We start from the raw sequence: 24,591 nt of genomic DNA on the forward strand, positions 1-24,591 counted from the left end.
TTTTTAAACTATAGCTTTAATTGGAAACATGATAGTCATTTTTTTTACTTTCTGGTAAGATATAGGATTTTTTAAATGTTAACAATCATCTTAATTTCTTTTTAAATTATAATGTTCAATATACATTGTGTCCAAGAGAACCTAACTGGAATATGAATCAAATTATGTCTGTGTTTTAGTTAATAAAAGAAAAGTAAGCCATTCTAAAATTACTTTCCAAGGTCTCTCTGAAGAGGAATTTTTTTATTTAAACACAAATATAAAAGATTTTGTCAAAATATGCATGCAACATTCTTTTTTTGAAGAAACCTGTTTCCTTTGAAGACAATACCTGTGGTCAAGGTTTCAGTCCCAAAATATCTTTACTGTAGAAAGGTTGATTTTAAAGAACCTGGATCTTCATTTTGTAGCTTAGCTGGTATGTCCTTTCTGCTTTCCCCAGTGCCCTCAATGTTCAAGTTGATCTTGTCTAATACACATCCTACATCCTGGTTAATTGTGTCCTTTACAGACTGTCTAGGGTTGTTACCAATGGCCAGAGCAATGCAAATGTTATGGGAATGTATTCCATATCACATGGGGTACATGTTAATTAAAGGTACACAACACCATGTTGTGAACTGATCTTCTTTAGTGTCTTCTAATACTGAGCTGTTAATGTTTGCAGAATATATTTAACCCAGTGCTTCTCAATCTATGAGTTGCAACCACTTTGAGGGTTGAATAACAGGTATTCTGCATATCAGATATTTACATTCATAACAGTAGCAACATTAGAGTTATGAAGGACGCAACAAAATAGTTTTATGGTTCTACAGCATGATGAAATGTATTAAAGTGTCACAGTATTAGGACAGTTGAGAACCACTGGTTTAGGCACCATTGCCTAAGTTTATATGCAACACTATAGGCAAATGTGATTCCTTTAGACTAAGCAGAGTCGAATATGGTTCTTTTAATTTCAGAAAGGAAATTTTTTAGCCTGCTGCCTTCCCTGTGATACTGGATTGGGTACCTAAGTATGAATACCAGTAAACTATAAAAGAAAGTACACAGTTGCTTTATAGACTTGGTGATTTCTCCTGTACCATTTGATGTGTTCTAGAGCTCTAGGCAGGGGTATTTCCTGATATCTGCAAATAATAAAAAGGAAGAAACTCTTGTTTACATCACTTGTTAACACCTTATCTCATTTGGAATTCTTGCTCTATCTTACTTATTAAGAAAGTGTTTTCCTCTACATTTCTCTCTAGATCTCTATATTTCTCTGTCTTCCCCAACTTAACTTACTTCTTTGGATTTCTGTAATGTTGACTATCTATTGATTCTCTCTGTTCTCTTCTGAGCCTAAGAGTGACTGAGTATTGGAGGAGGAAATAGATTTTAGGTAGAGGTTATTTTACACTCAAGGAAATTGACATTATATCCAGCTCCTCCTGACCTATACACATAAGTATTGATGAAATATTCTCTTGTTATCATGAGCAAAAATTATTATCTGAAAATCTTTTCTTATTACAATGAAAGAAGACTCAAACCCAGGCATCTTCCAGTACAGCGTCTCATCCTTCTCTTTTGTTTCACTGGCCCCAGGGTTGTATTACAAATTAGATGTCGACTGAGATGCAGAAAGAGAAACAGTGGTATCTTTTAAAGTATCTGCCCTTCTCCTACACGGGACCTAAATTATTAACCTTCGTGGACAAATCTGTATTTTTCAACAGAAGCCACAAATCTTAATTTCATATGAAATGTTTTAAGCAGCAAATATTAATTTAAATAATCCAGTGGTCATTTTACAAGTTCTACCTTGAACCAGGTAAATGCTATAACGACATTTAGCCCCTGGGGCTGTTTCTGCTGTCTGTCCTACATAAGGGGAAGGAAACCAAACTGTGCCATTTATGAAGTGCTCATGATGAAGTGTTCAGTGAGCATACTGACTTAGGGAGTCTCTGATCTGCCTTTCTGTGTTGATCATTATATTATGAAGCAGTTTGTGCTTCACAGGGCCACTGTGGTACCAGAGTTTGTACATGCATGTACAACTAACTATATTAACAAATTTATCATAGTAGAAAATGGGGTCCTTGTTAAGTCAAGTTGGATGATGTGTTCAATATACTTGGTTTGTTCTTTGATGTGACTTCAATAGAACAAAGCTAGAGAACAAGCTGTTCAATATCCATTTCCAAAGTTTAGTTGAGAACCATTAAGTAAGGTTCATCTACAGACAGGAATAAGAGATGTAAACAAATTAAAAGAGACAAGGAATAAAACAGATAGGACTTGGAACCAAATGTCCACAAGAGCTATTGGTGACATGACAGAGCACTGATTTGGGATATAAGCAGTTGCCCTTTCAGAAAAGTTTTGAAATTTAAGAGATAGTTTTACAGGGTTTATATTCTGGCCTAGATTGGAATAAATCATATCATTACATTTTGTATTCTTTTCTCATATATCACATCCTGACAGCAGTTTTCTCTCCTTCCACTCTTCCCAGTCCTCCCCTCATGTCCTCTTTCTACCAGATCCACTCTTCCTGTTTCCCTTCAGAAATGAGTAGGGCTCTCAGGGATAACAATGAAATAGGTTATATCAAGTTATGGTAAGGTGTAGCACATACCCTCATATCAAGGCTGAACAAGGCAATCCAGTAGCAGTAAAAGGGTCCCAAAAGCAGGCAAAAAGTCAGAGACAACACCCACTCCCACTATTAGGAGTGTTGGGGTACAGGTGGCTTGTTCAGACCACTAGAAGCAGACCTAAAATCACTATTCTATTTGGTCTAAAATGTCCTTTAAGATGTGGCTTTCAAATTGCATTTTCAGTTTTTGTTCAGCTCTTTAAATGCCTGGCATTCTAGTCCTACAAGAACACCAAGCTATCCAACCATAACACATATGCAGAGAACCTAATACAGAACTATATAGGATCCTTGGTTGCTGTTTCAGCCTCTGTGAACCTCTATTAGCCCTGCTTGGTTGATTTTATGGTCTGTGTTCTTGTGGTACTCCTTGCACCCATTTGGTTCCTACAATAGCTCCTGCCCCATTTCTGCAGGATTCCTGAGATCACCTAATGTTTGACTGTAGGTTTTTTACACCAGCTCCTGTCAGTTGTTGGATGTAGCATATCTGATGACAATTATGTAAGTTCCAGTCTATGAGTATATCAGAATATGCATTAGGAATTATTCCATTGACTATAGGGGTGAGGGATAGAGGGAGACAGTACAGGGGAGAGATGATTGGAGTGCAAGGTGGATGTAGAAACCAGTGTAACGGAAACTTCCTAAAACCTATGAGGATGACCCTAGTGAAAACTAATAATTCAGGAGATAGAATCTGAGCTATTCATTCTCTGTAACCAGGCTAGGTTTCCAGACTAGGACTGGGACATCAATCCACTTGCAAAACCTTTGATTTACAATCTGTCCTACCTATAAGATGTGCTGGGGAAGAAAGTAGGTTTAGAACTTGTGTGAGTAGCCAATTAATGACTGGTCCAGCTTGAGACCCATACCATGAGAGGGAACCCATGCCTCACACTGCCTAGATGGCTAGGAAACAAAGGGTGGATAGGCCAGAGACTAGGATAGAACCAAACACAACTAACAAAAATAAAGTCAATGATTCCTAATAATGTTCTACTATATACATTTGCATCTTAAATCTTTCTGTTGGCATGCTAGACCACTAGAACAGACCTAAAATAATCTATTCCACTTGGTCTAAAATGGCCTTTTAAGACATAGCTTCAAATTGTCTCTTCAGTCCTTGTTCAGCCCTGTAAATGCTCGACATCCTGCATCTGCCTCAGACACACTAACTGCTGTGTTTGTTTCTAAACCATGCTTGTCAATGCCACATGTCTGCCGGTGCTGTGCCCACATCCTCCTGTGAGCGCTGACTTTGAAGATGCTTGCCCTCAGAAAGCTGTTCCCAAGTCCCTGGAAAGCTAAGTACTAACTTTTCTCTACTAGAATAGTTTGTGTTTCTTTTTCTGTTTTTTTTTTTTTTTTTCTAGAGATGGTTTTTCAGTGTAGCCCTAAACCAGGCTTGGCCCTCAAACTCAGAGACTCACTTGCCTCTGCCTCCAGAAGACAGGGATAAAGGGCATGACCACCACCACATAGTCTATGTTTCATTTTTAATAATAATATTTTGTGGTTGTTCAAAGTTTCTTAGATCCCCTCCAACATACAATGTATAATTTTGAAAAGTTTTAAAAAATCAAGTACTTATTAGAGTGAAAAGATTACTGAGTTTTACTGAGGGAATAAGGTGTCTGGGTGTTTCTCTCTGCTGCTGAAATGAATCAGAGGACCTTTCTAAGAATGTTGAGATTTTCAGCACTCAAGGAACCCCAAGAAAGAGGAGGCAGAAAAAATGTAAGAGCCAAAGGGGATGGGGGACACCAAGGGAATAAGATCCTCTCAATCAACATGGTCAATACACATGTGCAAAAAACTCACAGAAACTTAAGACAGTGTCCACAGGCTTACAAGGGTCCCACTACCAGGTGGAGTCCCAGCTCTGAAAGCAGTAAGCACAGGCCTGCCCTCCCTAACCAAGAAGCAATTGCCAATTGATAACCTCTTGAAAATAAAATTTAGTTTCTTCTAAGGGAGTCTCACTGGGAAAACAAACTATTCTAAGCAGTAGACAGGCAACAGAAAACTCAATTGTAGCCTGGAGTTTTCTTGCTTCATTAATATCATGTCAAGGCTCTTCCTGTTTGCTTGTTTTAATTTTATCTTACTATTTTTCATTTTATTTATATTTTTCTCTTCTTTTTTTTCCTTACAGGCCCTTTGCATATATAGTATGACTTCCAGTTTAGTGTTTTTAGAGCATTCTGGGATGTGAAAATAAATCGGGTCTCTGTGTCTGTATTTGTTTCTTGTTCCTTCTCTTAGGACCCTCCCTTGTTTGTTTAGTCCAATTCCCATTTATTATATTTGTTTTATCTTATTGTATTTTGTTTTATTAAATTTTATTTTATTTTATTATTATACCACAGAAGCCTGAGCTAAGTGGAGTAGAGGGAGGGGAAAGTGTAATCAGTATATATTATGTGAGAAAAAAAATCTATTTTCAATAAAAGGGGGAAAAGAAGCTTGGGGTTTAGGATTACATTTAATATTGTGCAGGAATGCAAAAACATTCAAATAAAATAAATTTGCTGACATTTTAAAAGTGAATTTTCCTTTAGTCTAGTTTTGATTTTTAGAGATTAAAATATTTAGATGATTTTGATATAAAAATAATATCTAAAAGGTTATAGTTTGCTTTAAAACATTAAAATAAAGTTAAGTTGCCTATTCTTATACGTTAAATGCTTGAATCTAAACATATTTGTTTGCAATGTGGATGTGAGTATCCTGAGATTTGGAAACAGTTTTTTCTTGTCAAAATTTTAATTATCACATTTTTTTATAAATTAAGCAAATAACCTAAGTTTAGTTTTTTTGGAATGGACCGTGGGATATGCTCTTGCTTGTATGAAAGCTGTAAGTTGTGCAAATGTTTGTCATATTTTCTGAAAGTTAATATATTTTCAGTTTTTAGAATATTGTAAGGCAAAAGACAAAGTCACTGAACCATTAAATCAAAAACAGTTTTGAAATGTCATCCTTTGTTGTGAGGAATACAGAATTCAATCTTTTGCTTATCACTGTTTTCCCTTTGAATAAAAAGCAGAAACACGATTAAACAGTGACAAGACTGTTATTTACTCTTTTCTGTATGTTAGAAAACAACAGATATGTCAGTTCCAATCAACAGAGTCACTGAGGTGTGGGCCAGGACCACAGAGGAAGGCATGTGAGGACTAGGTAGGGCTGTTTTCATTTCATGCATGCCCAATGGGTCTGTTCATTGGGTCAACATAAATTAGACCAATCACACATATGTTGTTACACAATAAAATATTTCTCCACACAGGAACTGAAATGTCTCAGCTGGAACGCTACTGTCTCCTTCTGTGATGGTCCCTTCTAAATCTCCTCCGGTTCCAGATGCTCAGTATGCCCTGAGCATCATGAGTCTTGCCAAGTCTGTTTGTTCTAAAACACCAGTCATCCTCAACTTTTAACCATTATTACCCTGCCTCAGTCTTTTCCAAAACGGACACAGCATACAAGATTGTAGTATACAAAACCTAATGTTTGGTATGGTTTGGCTTGGTTGGGTTTGGTTTTTTTACATTTTTTTTAAGCTGATAATTGAGTGTAGGAAAATTGAGAGAATTCTTCTATTTTGACTAGAATAATTACTTTGAACAAATGGCTAACCATAGTCTCCTCCCCCTCTTTCCAAGATTGGGATGCTTATTGTGATAGTTAAATGCTGTTTTTTATAAGACAAATTCTCCTTTTTTTATTGGATATTTTATTTACTTACATTTCAAATGTTTTCCCCTTTCCTGGTTTCTCCTCTGGAAACTCCCTATCTCATTCCCCCTTCCCCTGTTTCTGTGAGGGTGCTCCCCCCCCACACCCACACACTTCTTCTTCTCTGCCCTGGCCTTCCCCTACACTGGGGCATCCAGCCTTCCCAGGACCAAGGGCCTTTCCTTTCATTGATGTCTGACAAGCCACCCTCCTGTTATATATTCTCAACACATGCTAAATTCTAATTAAGTGTCTGGTGGGTTAACTGCAGGAATTTTATATCATAAAAGTGGTATAAATTGGAAAGGGGGTGAAGGGCAGAAGAAACATATAGAGATAATTGTATCACACTAACAATGGCTTTAGGAGACACTTATGGCTGAAGCTCCATGAGATCTTCCCAGAATACTTCAATAAATACCTGTTGATTTCTAAAGGATAGAAGTATATATTTATTTAATAAAATATTTTCTCATTTTGTCATGATGGAATTGTCAAGAAATGATAACCAGACATTATATGGTTTATTGTACTGCAAATCTTTAAAATCTATTTCTTTTCTTCTCAAATTCATATCCACCACAATATTTTTAAGTCAGTTTCTCACTCCTGACAGAAGACAAGGGCTAATAAAAATTGCTGAAGATATACCTTATATGTGTTTCTATGCTTCCCAATAGACTCCTCAAAGTAAACTCCCAATGGGTACGCGTTTCCCTACAATAAGCTGAGTTTTCTAAAAATCAGAGGGAAAAGCCCTGACTGGCAGAACAAAAACTACACATCAAAGGTCCCTGTTCCTTCCAGCAGCCTAAAGCTCCACACTTCAGGAAAACCTCAATTTTGCCTGTCCTTTGGAGAGAGAAGGGGGGAAGTGAAAGGAAGGGCATAAGGAGAGCAGGGACAGTTAACACAGAGACCCTCCATGTGTCTCTTTCATGAACTTCAGTCATGATGCAGCCATGATTTTCTTACTGTCTCCTGACTCTCTGGCTAGTTCTCCTGCTGACCAGATGACTTTGTAATAGACACATTTGGTCTCACATTCCTCCCTTTGAACTGAACTGAAACTTGCTTCATTCTGTCACCTTCCCTTGAAAACAGTATGTGCTCACTTCCAGTGATTAACTCTTTGCACTACAGATTATCTCATCCTTCCCAGCTTCCCTAACTCAAGTCTGGCTCCAGAATTAGATGCATAAACCCTCCCAACTAATCCTTCACTACTACTGTGCCTCTCACCATTCTGCCTGGAAATTGATTAGTCATAATAAGAATGTCATCTGGCAAACTATGGCTGGCTTTAGTTGAGCACGATCTCTATGCAGTAGTTAACTCTTATCATGAAAGGCCAGCTAACCACCTTTAACTGTCTTTAATACACCCCACTTAAACACCATCTGTTAGTATTGTTGGTTTGGGAGGGAATGATATCATTTACCTTCACAATTTATGTAATTGTTGATTTTTTTTCAAAGATTCTATACAAATATATGTTGTAAATTAAGCATTTAAACGAGTTCTATTTTCTCTCTCACCCCACTCCTTTCAGCCCTCTTGGTCTCCTGGATGGTCCCATGTCCATTCAACATATATACGCATGATTTTTATGGATTCACAGAAAAAATCTAATGTCCATTAATGACAGAAAACGTATTTTTGTCTTTTTTGAGATTGCTTTAATTCACTTATAGGACCTAACTCATTCTCCATAATGATAATAATAATAAAATGATGTCTAAAGGAGATTTGCTGTTCAGTCTCTGTGGTCACAGATGAAGAGCTCATCAGGTAGTGTATACCAATGGCTTGTAATAAGTGGGGCTTACACTTATGAATGAGGGAAAGAATGCTCTTTGGCTCTTCTGGGAGGAGACCTATGCAGTGAAAATTCTGAAGCTCATTGCTTTACCCCACCCCATCCCATGCCTGCCCTTTCTTGTCTGGCTCAGGAGAGTTCAGAGAAAGAAAAACAACACAGCTTGCACTGTAATTAATCCCAGTATGTTCCTAACCACAAGCTAGGAAAACTTGCTTCTTCTAAATGTCCTTCTTCTCTCCTCCCAAAGTTGTGTACGCCTTTCCCTTTGGCTGACTTAATGGCTCTGCCAATCCTACAGAATTCCTAAGGCCCCTGATAATGTCTGGGTGCTCATTGGGTCTAGCTTATGTAAACCCTTGCTTCTGCCTTAGGTACTGTCAAAGTTTACACCAGTGTTCATTCTTCAGTGTCTTCTTCATATTTATCTGTGTCCTTGTGAGTGCCAATTAAGGTGACTGACCATGTGTCACATAAGCTTGTAACTCCACACTATAAGAGGGAGAGATGACATTTCTGGAACTTGCTGACAATCCATCCATGCTTCCAATAACGTCTCAAAGGAATTAGGGAGAAAAAAAATAGAGCAGGATACCCAATGCCCTCCTCCTCTGGCCTCAGTACATATGTGCATAAGCAGATATACCTGTACACAAATGTGTGCAAACACCAAACACACAAATACTATAGTCACATAGACATATACACATATATAACACATATATACATAAAACATACATAAACAAGCACATGTGCACATTACATACACACACTACTTACATTTACACATATATTTTACCCACCATACATATACTATGCTCATACACAAACACATGAAATACACAGAAATGCACAGACACCCACAAAATATTAGCTTTGCTAGTCCATTTTATTTGAAATTTTAATGTAATTCCAATAAACATCAAGTTATCTTTGACTTCCATTCTAGTTCTGATGATGAGTGCTGTGGACTGTTTTATTATTTTCTAAAATTTTCAGGTGGGGACATTTGAAATGGTGGGCAGCATGGTTGTAAAGAGTGTTGTAAGTAGGTTCTCTGTAAAACACACAATTAACCCAAAGCAACATGTCCTAACTGTAAACATAAGCAGACTAGTTACTGAAAAAGAGATTCCATCAGGTATATAAAGAACATCAGCAGTTCTCAGGAAAAGGTCACAACTGAAGCCAAGCCGTCTTCAGTGTGTTGGGTTAACACATTGGTTAGTTTGGTCTAAGACTTAAGGCTGCACAAGCATTGTTCCGCCTTCTGTCTGAGATGAGAGCTGACCCAAACCAACTAGCTCTTGGTCTGATTATAAAGTGACAGGGGTTAATTTTAGCAATCAGATCTGATCTAGTGATGTATTATTATTGAGCTAGTAAATCTGACACTGGAGGGTGTGACCTTTTCATTGCTTGAAATGTATTACTCGCACTGTAAACCCAATAAAAGCTTTTAAAATAAAAAAGCTATCTATAACAACACAACAATAAAAACGGACTTCGATGGTCAGGACAGTGTTAGATATAAGTACATTGTGTATTACTCTTAAGAGGATATTCTCAGGAGACATAGGTTCATCAAAAAAAAAAAGAAAAAGAAAAGAAAAGAAAAGAAAAGAAAATTATGCTGAATGGTGATGGTCCAAGCCTTTAATTCCTAGCACTCGGGAGGCAGAGGCAGGTGGATCTCTGAGTTCCAGGTCATCTTGCTCTACAAAATGAGTTACAGGACAGCCAAGACTACTGAAACCCTTTCTTGAAAAACAAAATAAAGAAAAGGAGGAGGAAGAGGAGGAAGAGGAAGCGAAAGAGGAAGAGAAAGTGGTAAAGGAGAAAGAGGAGGAGGAAGAGAAGAAAGTGGAAGAGGAAGAGAAGGAGAAGGAGGAAGGGGAGAAGGAAGAGGAGGAGGAGAACAAAGAAGATTACACTTGAGAAGCCTATCCTTGTTCTCCATCTACTAGGACAGTTCTAGAGTAAGGGCTAATATGCCAAGTAAAGCATGGCATTTTGAATGTCTTACCATATAGTTTTATTTTCATTAAGCTACATGGAAACAGCTCTGTGGAGATGGGAGGGCATTCTTATTTTAATATGGTGAAATGTGGTAGAAATTGTCCTTGGGGTTGATACTATCACTGGCCCAAATTAGTTCTTTGTGAAATCTGGCTGGGCTGTTTTCTGCATTTCCTTTAGCTCATCCTATAATCTCTTCAGCAGAGTTGATGTGAACTAAAGACATATCAAGATACAGCTTTAAATTGATAATTTAAAGTCTATACAAACATATGTGATAAAAAGCTTTGTTTGTATTGTGCATTACTTAATAGATTGTAGTTTCCAACCCTGAATTTGAAATATTTCCTGCCTCTGTACATTAAAATTTTTCTTTACATTTCAATGATTCTATCACCTATTAAGTAAGGATTATGATAATAATAGCAACAATGTCATGTTCCGATAGGTTCTGACTTTGAATATTGTATAAAAATTTTCATGTCAAATGCTTAGTACCCAACACTCAATGAAAATTTCAGAATTTTATAAGTTTTGCAGTTTTCACAATTTAAAACAAAAATGATAGCTAGGATTAATAGGTATAAATTGCTGTTCATTTTAAAATATAAGTGAAATCTTTTTAAGTGGGTATAATTACAATCATCTCTAATAAGTAGAATTTCATGTTCCTACGTGAAAATTCTGACAGTATTGTACTTTAAAATGTTTCCTTTTATTGTGGCTTAAGGAAAATGTTCTCAGGAAATGAAAAAGTCATACTTCAGATCAGCAGGCCTGAGTCAGAGAGGCTGTGAAGAATGGAGCTCAGTACAAAGAATGAGGAATGGGGAGAGATCAAACTGTGCAATTAGGTCAGAACAACAGGCACCTGGAACTGAGGCTCAGCACTTGTGTTCATTAATAACTGTGGTTAGACATCCTCCACCATCAAGCATAGCTATTACTGGGCTCCTATCTTTATATTAGGACCCTTAAGGTTGTAACAAGGTGATGTCTGCATAAGCTGCTTTCAACATACATAGAGTTTGATAAATCGGGGCCACCATTGTTGTTGTAGTTTATAAATCCGAATTATGAAGAGTCACACATAAGAAATGATAGAACCAGTGTCAGTGTAAAGGGTTGCGCTCAAAAGCAACCAGAGAGAAAGCATGGCTCAGTGGCCTAAGGATAAAATTTTGAATCACTAAATACCCTGTGATGGAGACACTGGTTTCCAGCCAGAGTCACAGGGCTGAGAGCTGGGACTTAAGGGAGGGAAACAACCAACCACAGGAAGCTAAAATCGGGTCCAGTTTTCAAAATCCAGGCTAGCTGAATGAGCTTGCAAAGAGACAATAGTTCTTTCCAGCAGACTGGCATTGCTGACGTTTCTTCAAGCTAAGAAGCAAGCCAGGGCATGAGGTGGAAGCCCACACTTGTCAAACTTTCAAAATGTACTTTTGGATCAATATGTCTCAAACATTCTGCTGCAGGGAGGTCTGATTCCTGTGTTTTTCTCATTTACCTTCAGTCATTACTCAACAGTAGTATAACTGTTCTTACATCTGTACTTAATTCACATCCATACTCCATGACATTCTCATCCTATCAGGACCAATGCTAGTTTTAATCATGTAAGTAGGCACAGGCTCCATTTCAGTTTTGCATGTTAAACAATTTGCTGCAAATTGTCCTTGATGACTTCTGTATCTCAGCCAGAGTTATATGCTCAGAAAGTATGTGTTTCTGATGGAAAACCTTCAGGCAAGTTTTTTTTTTTTTAACTGACAATGAAAAGGTCTCGGTATCTATATACTGAATATCAGTAACATTGAAATCTTGAAATTGCATACTCTATCATTGTTTCTTATGTCTATTCTGACTGGCAATGTCAAGATAGCATACAGACAAACAGACCCATTTTTGAGTTCTGAAATCCCACACTTACATTCTTGTAACTTTGAGCAGATGATTTAACCTTATGCAACAGTTTTGCATTCTAAACTGTGAGATGTTGCCAGCTGTTTCCCATTATGTCTTTTTCTCTCCATGCCCTCTCATATGTTTGTGTGTGTGTGTGTGTGTGTGTGTGTGTGTGTGAACACATATGTGTATGTGTGTGTATAGTTGAGTGCAGTACCAGAGAAGACATCAGATCCCCTGAAGGTGGCATTACAAGTAGCTATGAACTGCCCAGTGGGGATGCTCAGGAGTGAACTCAGACCTCTGTAAGAACAATACACCTTCCTAGCCACTGAGCCATTTTTGTAGCCCTAGATACCACTGATTTTGGAGAATCGAAAAAATGAGGTAAAAAAAAAAAAAAAAGCTGGCATATGATAAATATGCAACTGTTGCTTTCATTATTCTTCTTATTGCTAATCATGCTTTCCCATATTATTAGGTCACTCTTAGGGTTAGGGTTAAAGGACACAGTTCCCAGAAGAATAGACTGTGTGGGATTCATGCGATGGTGCTGGCACTTACTGTTGCTTCCAGAAGCCTTGGTGCTTAATTCCACTCCTTAAAACTTGCTTTTAGTGACTATAAAATACAAGTTTCTTTTCCTCAAACAAACAAAACAAAAACAAACAAAAAAAAAACAAAACCATTGGTAGGAACAATAGTGAGATGGAGGAAGAAAGGGTGTTGTAAACATAACAAAAAGTTAAGAGGAAAAGAGAAAGTTGCAAGGCTTTGATGGGTTTGAATATTTAACATGATGACATGGGGGTGGGATGAGAAAAGGGGGCTTGGAGAAGGGGGGACTTTCATGAAAGTCAATATAGAAAACTCTGCTATCTTAGGTGGTAGACTGAACATGGCACTATCCTGTTTCAAATTCCTTTAGTTAGATATTATTATTAAAAAAGAAAAAATATTACACTGAACTCTCATATAATAGAGTTCAGAGTAGTAATTCTCTAAGAATGAAGTTACCTTATAAGATAAAATTTTGCACAGTCACTAAACCAGGTTCTGCTCTAATGACATGTGGACATTTGAACATCGGGCCATAGGTTACAGTTGTATTCTTGGCCTTCATTGTACTTCAGGAAACTTCTAAAGAACTTGGAAGTCAGAATCCCAGAAAATTCATCTAAAAAATTCTGAGGCTTTTGGGTATGTCTTCCCAGTCTTGTACTTAACGCAGCTAAAAGTGGGAACCCTTTTTAAAGCTGGAGGAATGATAGGAAAATACAGTCAATAAAGACAGGCATTATAAAGTGAATTAGACAAAGTGGAGGAAATCAAGGCTCAGATGAGGAAACCTTATTATTATCACATCAGTAAAAATGGTGCAAAAGAAGCTGAAGTGGAGCCCAAAATTATGGCTGCATAAAAATGAGGTCTCTCCATTAACATTCTAGTTTAAGTTGGAGCATTATTTTTCAGAGAAGCATCTATTTTAACTTCATAATTCTACTGTCACTGTAGCTATTACTATTTTTAATTTAATGAGTAAAATTCTTCAATTTAGTATCTCTGAAAACAGTAAGAAATGGAAACTTCTGTTATTCTAGATGTTTGATTTGGATATGGTTGGCAATGTTTCCCTGAAAGGAATTTTATTTTCCTTTTCTACTGAATTTAGTGTTTTAGATTTTTTTCTTAACTCTTGACCCATACTTGTTAAGTATTATTCACCCATATTCGTAGGTCAGTCTTTCCAGTAGATATATCAAATGTGAATCACATACCACTTTTCACATGTATAAAACATTTAAAGCTAGATTTTAAATTAGTCCAGAACCATGGATTTCAAATTCTTGATGTGTAGTCTGAAGGACAGGATTACATTTTTCTTAAACTTGCTTTTACTCTCTAGAGTAGGATTTTCTCTTGATACGCAGTGCATAATTTAGAGACAAATGTTTTCCATACTTTTGTTTCAAGCTTTTAGAAATCAGAGGCAAATATTTGAAATAGTAGTGTCTACAGTTTCTACAACACTTCATTTATCAGTCATCACCGTGGAAATTGGTAAGTGAAAATTTCACAGAGTAGATCCTTATCGTGTTAGCTTCCTTTGTTTTCCGTTTCAGTCCCTTTGACGGAACTCTCCCATAATGCATTCCACGTTGACTTGCTGTGGGAACAATAACACTAACAGAATGTTTTAATACTATTTCAAAATGCAGTATCCTTGCTTGATCTTGTATGGTCACCTTTAAGTTTCTGAGAGCATTTCTTCTTTGTCTCTCTCAGCACCATTTGGTCCTCGCAGATGATCATCACAAACAAGAATTAAACACACCCTCAAATCGGTCATACAGTTTTATATAGTGTGAAAAACAAACATAAGTCATAGTCCTCAAGACCCCATTGTGAAAGTCATGTGTAAACAGAGATACTTCATTGGCATCTTATCTGGTTTTGAATGCTTAGGGTTGTTCAATAGTAATTTCTGATTCAATAAGAGATTACTGCAAATTTTTAGGGCACTTGAAGTGTGGACACTTATGTTCCTTGTTTATGATTCATGTGAAAAGAAAATTTAGCAAAGACACAGAGAAAGTGTACTACATAAACAAGCTAGCCAGTTGGTAGTTTCATGCTGCCATGACAAATTCTTGAGACAGTTTAAAGAGGGAAAGATTTCATCCTGTTCACACTTTCAGATGCCCCTGTCCATGTTCTCTTGAGTCTGTTGCCTTCTGACGCTGTGCACAAGGAGGCAGAGCATTACTTGGGGAGCATGAGCTAGAGAGAGAGAAGCTTACCTCATGGAGGGCTAGAGGCAAAATGTCAGGAAGAAACTGAGGACAAGATTTGTCCTCCCAGGTTACTCTACTTCCTCCAGCCTGGCCCCATCTCCTATTTTTCACTACCTCCCACTAATACCATCATACTGTGAATCATAAAACATTAATCTAAGTTGTGTCGCAACCCGCAGAAAACAGGTTATCTTTCAAAAGTTCATCAGTGAGTAACTGAGTCCCCAGAACACAGGAGCACAGGGTTCATTTTCTTACAGACAATAACAGCATTGTTTTAAGAGGCATGGCTAGGTGAACAGTATTCCTCTAGTAGGGATACTTTACTGGATGTCGGGGGGCGGGTGTTATTTTCTGACCTGTGACCTCTTTTTCTCTGTGTTACTCATACTGTGTTTCTTCTTTATGATTATTTTTCTTCTAACTCCTCTGTTTTTTGACACTTAAAAAACAAAGCCTAAGGGAAATGGTGAAACACAGACATAAAATTCCTATCTAAACACACACACACACATATATATATTAATTTTCTGCTGTAATTGAAAATCTAAAGATCAGTTTAAACTTAAGTAGATGTTAGAAAACAAAAGATGAGGAATAATCCATAAAACATTTACTTTTGCCATCTTCAAGGGGATCAGTGAGATTGCCTGACCCCTACTGTACCCTTCCCACAAACACATGTGAAATCCACTTCTGTCAAGCCTTATGTCCTAAGTCTCCACCTTCATTTTAACTTTTCGATACCCTATCTATCATTTCAGAGCAATGGTCCATGTTGCACATAAACTGATTCTTGATTTATTTGTTTGTTTGAGTATTGTTTTGTTGTTTTATTTTATTTTTGCTGCAGTGTTAGAGAAGAAACTCTCATCTTCATGAATTCAGTGTATGCATCTGAGCTATGCCCAGGCCCGTATAAATAAATCCTTGGTGGTTCTCAAATATAGAGTGGAAACTCTCTTAATTATTTGCTGGGTTGTTTTTTTTTTTTTTTTTTTTTTTTGCATACGATGTCACTGTCTCCCCATTCCTTCATATCTGCCCTCTGCCCTTACAACCTCCCCCACAAAAGAAAGTAAAAAATAAAATTAAAATTAAAAAGGAAACAAAAACATTAAAAAGTATCTTGCCATGGAAGCTGTGGTGTGTCCCAATGTGCCCCACACTATATCCTCTGGTCCACATATCTTAATTTGCAAATGTTCATTGCAATGGGCCATTGTTCTGGTTTGAGGCCTCTGGCTTCTACTACACTTCCAATCTGGATCCTCGCTGGGACTCCTCTTGGATACCCTGCTATTGCCCTGTGTCCTTGACATCCTGCAGCTTTGGATCTACAGGACTGGCTCTTTCACATGCTCCAGAAGTTTATAGATAAGCTGAGGTGGACCAGCTCAAAGTCCTGGATCTGAGCCTTCATGGTAGCTGCGTTGGTCAGCCTGCCAGCTCTCCAGCACCAGACCACCAGGTTGAGCTCTTCATCATTGCCTTGGGCTATGGCACCCAATGTTGTGGACCACAAGGATCAGGGCCAGCTCTTTCTCTCTCATACCCTCAGGGCTGGATCACCTGCATGCACACCACCAGAGCCAGTTCTACTGTGCTACCCAGCAGAGGTGCAGGGCCCATTCTCCCAAGTACGGCAGGTTGCAAGGGTTCGGGGAAACATCTCTTCTTCAAATTTGGTGTCAGAGCCAGGCTCTGACACCTATCTTTTAGGTCCTTTTAAATTTTAAATTTATTTATATTCTTCTCTCATACAATACATCCCAACTGCAGCCTCCCTTTCCTCTCCTCCTCTCAGTCTCCCACCCCAACCTCACCTCTACCCAAGATTCACTGTTTCTCCATTTTCCATCAGAAAAGAGCACACATTCCAGTGATATCAAACAAACACTACAAAAAAAGATACAGTAAAACAAGGCATATACCCTTATACCAAGGGTAGACAGGCTATCCAGTAGGAGGAAAAGAATCCCATGAGAGGGCAAAAGAGTCAGAGCTTATCGCCCCCCCTCCCCCCACTACCATTTTTAGGAGTCCAACAAAACACTAAACTAAAGAACCACAGCATGGATACAGAGAGCCTGTTATAGACCCACCCAGGCTCTGTGGTTAACACTTCAATCTCTTTGAGACCCTATGAGTGGAACCTAGCTGACTCTATGGGCCTTGTTCTCTTGGTGTTCTTGACCCCTTTGGCTCCTATAAGCCTGGGTTTCCCTTTCTATAGAGTTCCCTGAGGTCTGTGGAATATTGTCTGTGCCTCTGTGTCTTCTCCCATCATTTGTCAGAGGAAGCCTCTCTGATGGCGACTAGGCTAGCACTGATGAGTACTTCAAAACACCATTAGGGATAATCTCACATTTATCTATCATCTATCTCTTTCTTTTCATCTTTTCTTTCTTTTCTTTCTTTCTTTCTTTCTTTCTTTCTTTCTTTCTTTCTTTCTTTCTCTCTTTCTTTCTCAGTCATGTTTGGTTCTACCCTAGGTAACTGAGCCATTCGGCTTCCTGATCTTGTCCATCTAGGCCTTATCAGGCATGGGCTCCTTCTTGTGGTACCGGCTTGAAGTTATACCAGTCATTGGTTGGCCACTCCCACAAGCTCTGAGTCACCATTACATTACCCCAACTCATCTTCCAAGCAGAGAAGCTTGTGGATCACAGATTTTGTAGCTAGGTTGATGTCCTAGTTCCACCACGTATTTCAAGTTTTGGAGCAGAAAGAAAGCAATATTGAATGCATTCATTTTTGTGATTTTTGAATCCAAAGGTTAACAAACTTTCAACTGGCTGAGAGGCTGTAGGAAGACCCAATAACAGCCCCTACCATCATTTTCCAGTGAGGTTTTTGGTGAAAACTAGGCCTTCTGAATAGCAGCGTAGTGGGAAGTTACTGTCCGGTGCATTTTAATAGCAGAAACTGAAGTCAGAGGCCTTAGGTAGTTGTTCCAAAGACAGAAAAGGAAACATTACAGACCTTGGATCCCAGCCAAGGTGTCTAATCCCAGGAAGGAAGCAGATCATTGTGTTGCTTCATCTTACTTTTTATTGCAAGAGTTTCCATTTTTGAAAACCAACCTGGCATTTCATAAAAGCTCCCTCTGACAAACTTTGTCCTTCTTAATTGCCAAGGCCTTTGGATTCCAGGTTCTGTAGGCCTATGAACATTTGCCCAATAAATCACAAACAGCTACAGAGGGAAACATCTCTGACACAAAGTAGCTATTAACTTAGGAAAACAAGCTCAAGAAAAATTAAGGAACCTGATGGAATTTCAAGCACTGAGATCTCATCCTTGGAAGAGCTTTGGGGACAATAAAAGTTGCTGAAAACACATCAGAGACAGAAAAATACTGCTTAAAACATGTATAGTCCAAATGGTTATAGGCACAGTGTCTACCTGCCAGTGCAGCCTCAAAGTCCCTACCATGTCTGTTTAAATGCTTACCTACCATACTGTACTAAATGCTTACGTAGCAGGTTAAACGGGTGGCAAGGGAATGGTTGGCATCCCTCTGTTTTTGTATGTAGGTTGAGCAAGAAAGATGAACCAGGAAAAGGTATAAGACAGAGAAGACATGCAAGCTGAGAAAGAAATAAAGACAATGGGCCTTCTTTTTTTTTCAGAAGCACTTTTTTTGACATGATAAGAGCTGGAAGTATGATTTTTATGTCTGTATATGACAGGGCAATTTTCTTCAATTTGCAATGTCTCTCTAGTGCAGTCCTATCAAAAGAATCACTATGATAATGAACTTTAAAAATTTTTGGTTGTTTAAAACATAACCAATAGCTAAATATAGCAGTTGAGACCTTGAAAAGTGGTCGATGATCTATGCAACTAATTTTTAAATAGTTTAATTACTTTAAATGTAAATAGCGTCCCATTATTGGTTATTGGCTACTGTGTAGGACAGGACTTCAGTAAAGGCTGAGCCTATTTCTCTACTTTTCATTTTTACCAAATTTAATAAGTTTTTGTTTCTGTTTTGGTTTTAGTGAATATTATAATTTAGTGCATAATTTTGAGAAGTCTAAAATGAGTCATGGAGATCAGACTTAGTACACTAAAAATAATTCCATGTGGCTGGGAAGAGGTCCCATCATAACACTTGCTGCCCAAGTGTGAGCACCAGAATTTAGATTGCCTAAAATCTATGTGAATGTCTGAGATGCATGGTGACTAGCCTATATTTCCAGCCCTGGATAGAGACAGCAAGGTGGCTAACCAGACTAGCCATGTTGGCAAGCTCTGAGTTCAATTGAAAAGTCTTGTCTCAATGAATACAACGAAAGACTAACCTAGGATGATTCCCAACATAAACCTCTGATCCTCACGTGCAAGTACACAAACATGCACATGTCCCCCCCCCACATGCACACCCACAGCCATGTAAACACACACACACACACAAATGGAAAAAAAATTACAGGGAACGTGCAATGTTTTTGGTTGGAAGAGAAAGGTGCTTCCAACCAAACATGATGACCTCAATACAGTCTTTCATTGGGAAAGGGAAGACTTCTGACTTCCACAGATATACACGACTTTCACAAGCTCACATAGATATACATATGTGCACGTATACCCACCCTCAAATAATGAATAAATAAATATCAGCAATACCATAAATATGGCTGAATAATGTCTGATGTCTCTCTATTCAAAGACACAAAGGTACATTTCATTTATTCAAAAGAGTGAAAGACATTGAGGATTAAAATTAGTTCTTTCTGTGTCCTTGAAGAATATGTCTTCAGAAAAACTTCAACCTTCTAAGTGGTTATACATTTCGTGTGTGTGTGTGAGTGTGTCAGTGGCAGGGGAGAGAGAAACAGAGACAAAGAGAGACACACAGAAAGTGATAGGAGAGACACAGAGAGAACAAGTAAAAAGAAAGCCAAACAAAAAATAATTGAGGCTTTGCAAGCACAAATGTCTAAAGTATATGCAAATGAAGTTTATATGTGACATGCCAATTCACATTAAATATGAGGCAGAGTAAACCCATAAGCCCTCATTCATAGTGTATTCCACTGCTTTGGTCACATCAGGGGGCCACCTGCCCAGCCCATCTGAGCTCCACCTTCACTGTTTCACTTACCTGGGATAGTTCCCTGGTGTGTTCCATGTGTGTTTGAAGAACTGTACTAAGTGATTTCTACATCTCGAATTTCAAGCACCTTTGATTTTCCGATAATAAATCCTCTAAATCTTTTAAAAGATGAGAGGAAGCTTTGTTTCATTAAAATCCTAAATCTCAGGGTTTTGATATGCGCTGTAATTGCTACAAATTCTGAACATTAGATCTCAGATATTGTTGCATGTAAACCCTTTTCCCACGCAAACTGCTCAATGATTCTTTAGTGAACAAATGATGCAGAAGTTCCTAGCATGGAATAATCAGTAGGTAACATCTTCAAGCTGAGAAATTTCTAAAGCCTTTGATTGTGAGGGTCTGACAGCATCAGATTCACTTCATTTTATGCTTTTGCTTATTTTTCATCTCCCATAAAACTGTGACAGTAATTGAAGCCATGGTAACAGTTTATAGCTGCCCGTTATAAATCCCCAGAGAGTGCCCATTGTACCAGCTTGCTTTCTGTGGCTTCTGACAAAACACTAACCAGAAAAGCAACTTGGGGAGGAAAGTATTTATTTCAGTTTACATTTGCACCTAACAGCCCATCATTGAGGGAAGTTAGAACAGGAGCTCAAGTCGCGTTGGAGGCAAGAACTGAAGCAGAGATCATTGAGGAATGCTGCTGCTTATGGTGCTGCTCCCAGACTCAATCACATTCAGCTATCATATATATGCAGCTTAGGCCCACCTGCCCTAAGAGGTGATACTGCCCACAGTGGGTTAAGCCCTCCAACAATCAACACAATTGCACACAGGCCAATCTGATGGAGGCAGTGCCCTTCCTGAAGGAACACTCTTCCCAGGGGACTCTAGTTTGAGTCGGAGCGACAGCTGAACCTATGACTCCCATGAAAGAAATGCCCGTGGAACTAGTCCTTGCCTAAGTTGTAACTCTACGTCCATCTCCTTTCTTGCATGTAGCAGGGGCATCTCTATTTAAACTCCTGGGGCCATGCAGACCTAATTGAGGACTGCCTGAGAGACCAAGGATTGCTGGTGCAGAGAATGGCAGCCAATCGGGAAATGCTGTTTAGAAGAGATGCTTTCTTGGGACCAACGGGTCCTCGGTAGTGGGTATTAAAGGAGCTTGCAGCAGTGTTCAGATGACCTTGCTGCTGCACTTCTCACCTGCTCCCAGAGTCTGTTTCTTTGACTCTGCACAACCTCACCTCCAACCTTCGAGGGCAGGTAGGGTCAGGCGGTGAGTAGTCCCAGGCACAGGCGACACTTGTCTAGTCTCAGACCCAGGAATCTCTTTTTGCAATTAGTTTATAATATATGGTAGGACAGTTCATTTTTGGTTCACTTGGCCTCTGAATTATGAAATTTTCCAATTAGTAACTTCATAAATTTTCAACAAATATGAGAACTTTTGTACCTTACCTCTGTCCTGTTCTCTCGTTTTTATTTCAGTGTCTCTAAATACTTTTAAGCTAGGCCACTTGGTAATTATCTCTAAGGCCATCAAAGATATTTCAAAGATATTTTCAATAGTTAGCTTTTCTGTACTTATTTTAAGTAACTTCTACTGTCACTGATTTATGTGTATTCAGTTTCTCTTCTGAAATGAATTCCTACTGTTAATTGTATTCAGTGGAATTCCCTTTCCAGTTACTCAGTTTCACAATTTCACATTTCATTTGTTATTCTCTTATTCATCTTCTGTAAGACCCTGAGGGTCTTGGGGAACAGTTACAATCACCATGTCTTCACTGATCTGTCATTTCTTTCTTTCTAGAACAGCTTCTGCCATGTGACTTTTGTCAGGGTAAGCAACAAACTGTATCCATGTTCGTGCACTGAGTAATTTGTATCAGGTATGAAGCACTGTGAAAGTTAAGATGCTGAGCCAGATTTTGTTGTATTCCTTTGAAGGGCATTATGGTTTGATCGCGTTTTAGAATGAAGATCTTCTAAGGTTTCTTTTAAAGGTATTTCAGTGAAGTAGGCAGCTTTCCCTCCTAGAAATGTTGCTTCCAATATTCTGCTGTGGACCTTTCTGTGAGTTTTATTGAATATTTTATGTGTCCAGTAAGTAAAGCATCTCTGCTCTACTTGATGGGCATTCAAAACTCAGCAATGTGGACCACGTGCAGTGTTCATCACACAATTCCTACACAGGTCTTCTAAACAGAAGATTTTCCTAGCTTGAACTCATGGGTCTTCACACTATGCATTCATATTTATAACCAAAGAATTACAGAGTCCCTTGTCATATTCAATTTTTGGAAGTATTTCTTTACATGATATCTATATCAGGTAATTTGCCTTATAAATTCTAACTGCTGCCACCCCCTTCATCTGGGATTACTGTCTCCCTAGTCTGATGAGACTGCTAGGTTTCTCACTTCCCTACTACTTTGCTACAAGGCCCAGAAATTGCCTCCAAATTGAGGCCCCAGGAAATGGGGAGGCCTCATGGGGGTGGAGGGACATCCTCTTGGTGACATTGGGGAAGGGGAATGGAATAAGGAACTGTGGAAGGGGAGACCTGGAGGGGAGAAACAGCTGAACTGTAAAAAAATAAAATAAAAGTAATAATAATAATAATAATAATAATAATAATAATAATAATAATAATAATGGATCTCAACTCATTTGATTAATTTCTGAACTGTCCAGTTTCTAAAAATAAGTAATTAAAAAAAATTCTCCTGCTTTATGGTGCTTGTTTTTACATAAACATATTGTTATTCCCTTTGGTCAAAAGCAGAAATCCCCTAGATTTCAAACATGATTTCTTATGCTCCTGATTTCACCTTGGTGATACAAAATGTCCCATCTGGCTGTATTTTTATGTATATAAAGTAAATATTCCTAAGTGATTGCTTCTTCTTTGGGTGTTGCCTTTCTATAATTTCAAGGAAAATCCAAAACACTATTTGATGGAGAAATTTGCCAAATATATAAAAACACTTGGGGACGACATTCTGTCCCCTCACAACTTTGTTTATTAGGGATGATACTTTCAGTTTCTGTCTATGAGAAAAATAAATGTTAAGGGGTGGGTGTGATGACACATACCTTTAATTCCAGAAATCAGGAGGCAGAAGCAAGTGGATCTCTATAAGTTCTAGGCTATCTTGGTCTATAGAGCTAGCTCTGGGACTGCAGAGCTATTACACAGAGAAATCCTGTCTCAAAACACAAACAAGAAAATATAAGTGTGTGTGTGTGTGTGTGTGTGTGTGTGTGTGTGTGTGTGTGTTGCATCACATAGCATTACATATACAATATCTCCTGAATGAGTTAGTGAATGTTGATGGAACAAGTTATTCCATGGAAAATACCTGGAATATGGTTTTCAGCACAACTGTGAAGTGGGCTTGTTCGTACTCAAACCAAATCTAGAAGTAGGTGAGCTCCAGATCCAGCCAGCAGGACATTATCCTGATGTTTACCCTGAAAGGAAGAAATGTGAAACAGTCTTGAAATTCACAGTAGCAGATTCAGCATCCTGTAGTATCAGTGAACAAGCAGTTTTAAATCCTGTTCCAATGGAGTCTGTAAATTCACCAGATTTAAATGGTACATAGATTATTCTATATCCGTGGTTTAATAATAGTATTTGGGTCTGTAGAGTAAAATTCAACTAAAACAATTTTGCATGCAAAATTAGCACATACTGAAATAGATGGGAAAGAATAACCAAATAATTTTTGGCATTGAATCAAACCCTTTGTTCAGGTACACTCTTAGTCTAATTAATATTGTTACATTTATAAATTGTGTGCACACAGTAAAGAATAATTTTTATATACTCATCTTTTCCCAAAAGTTATTCTAAATAAAATGTATTGAGATAAACAGAAAGATTTTACTGCAACATACATGTAGTGATTTCCAACAAACTTTTGGCAACATTAACAGTAATTTAGCATAAACTTATTTCAAACTACCAGGAAAAGGATGGGGGAAAATTTAGGGTGCTACAATGTGAAGTCTATGGATAAGGGAATTGCAAAGCAACACACACAAAGGTAGCATCCATTTTCTCTTCTCCTTAGTGATTAGTTGTGAAACTTAACAATATCCCATTCAAGAATACCTATAATGATAGAACATTGATTCAGCCTCATTTCTTGCCTCTACTTGCACAGTGAAAGCATCTATTGTTTTGTTGACCACACTAAAATAAACGAGATGCAAGTAAATCAGACAAACATGTGGATTTGACAAATGAGTAGACATGGCATAATTAATATTTTTCCTTATTGTTTTGTTTAGCAATGTTAAGCACATTCTGTTACTGTGAATGAGCACTAATGCTTAATAGTAAAAACTGAAATTAGGAAAATATTAGAACATGAGAGAAATTGGAAAACACTTGATACTAAAATCTGGGAAATTCTGAATTATTTGGCAGCTCATTCACTAACTCACTCAAGAGACATTATGTATGTAATGATATGTAATGCTCTACTGAGTGACATGAGGGTGTCCGCTCACACTACCTTAGAATGTAGTGATCCCCATACTAGTTTACTGAGCAGTAAAT

General features: G+C 38.0%; 1 protein-coding gene across 2 annotated transcripts in view; it reads right to left on the bottom strand.

Moving 5' to 3' along the window:
* LOC143441996 (uncharacterized) overlaps positions 1 to 24,591 on the bottom strand; it is a 119,493-nt gene that overhangs the window by 39,106 nt on the left and 55,796 nt on the right. Inside the window, exon 3 of one of the 2 annotated variants that reach the window (XM_076932467.1) lies at positions 23,384 to 23,495. The gene's annotated coding sequence lies outside the window, so the exon portion shown is untranslated. Of the gene's footprint in view, positions 1 to 22,693; positions 23,496 to 24,591 lie in introns of those variants that run through there. The other variant, XM_076932466.1, reaches the window with a different exon arrangement.

The sequence above is a fragment of the Arvicanthis niloticus genome, chromosome 4 (genome assembly GCF_011762505.2).
Source record: "Arvicanthis niloticus isolate mArvNil1 chromosome 4, mArvNil1.pat.X, whole genome shotgun sequence".
In the NCBI taxonomy this organism is placed as follows: Eukaryota; Metazoa; Chordata; class Mammalia; order Rodentia; family Muridae; genus Arvicanthis; species Arvicanthis niloticus.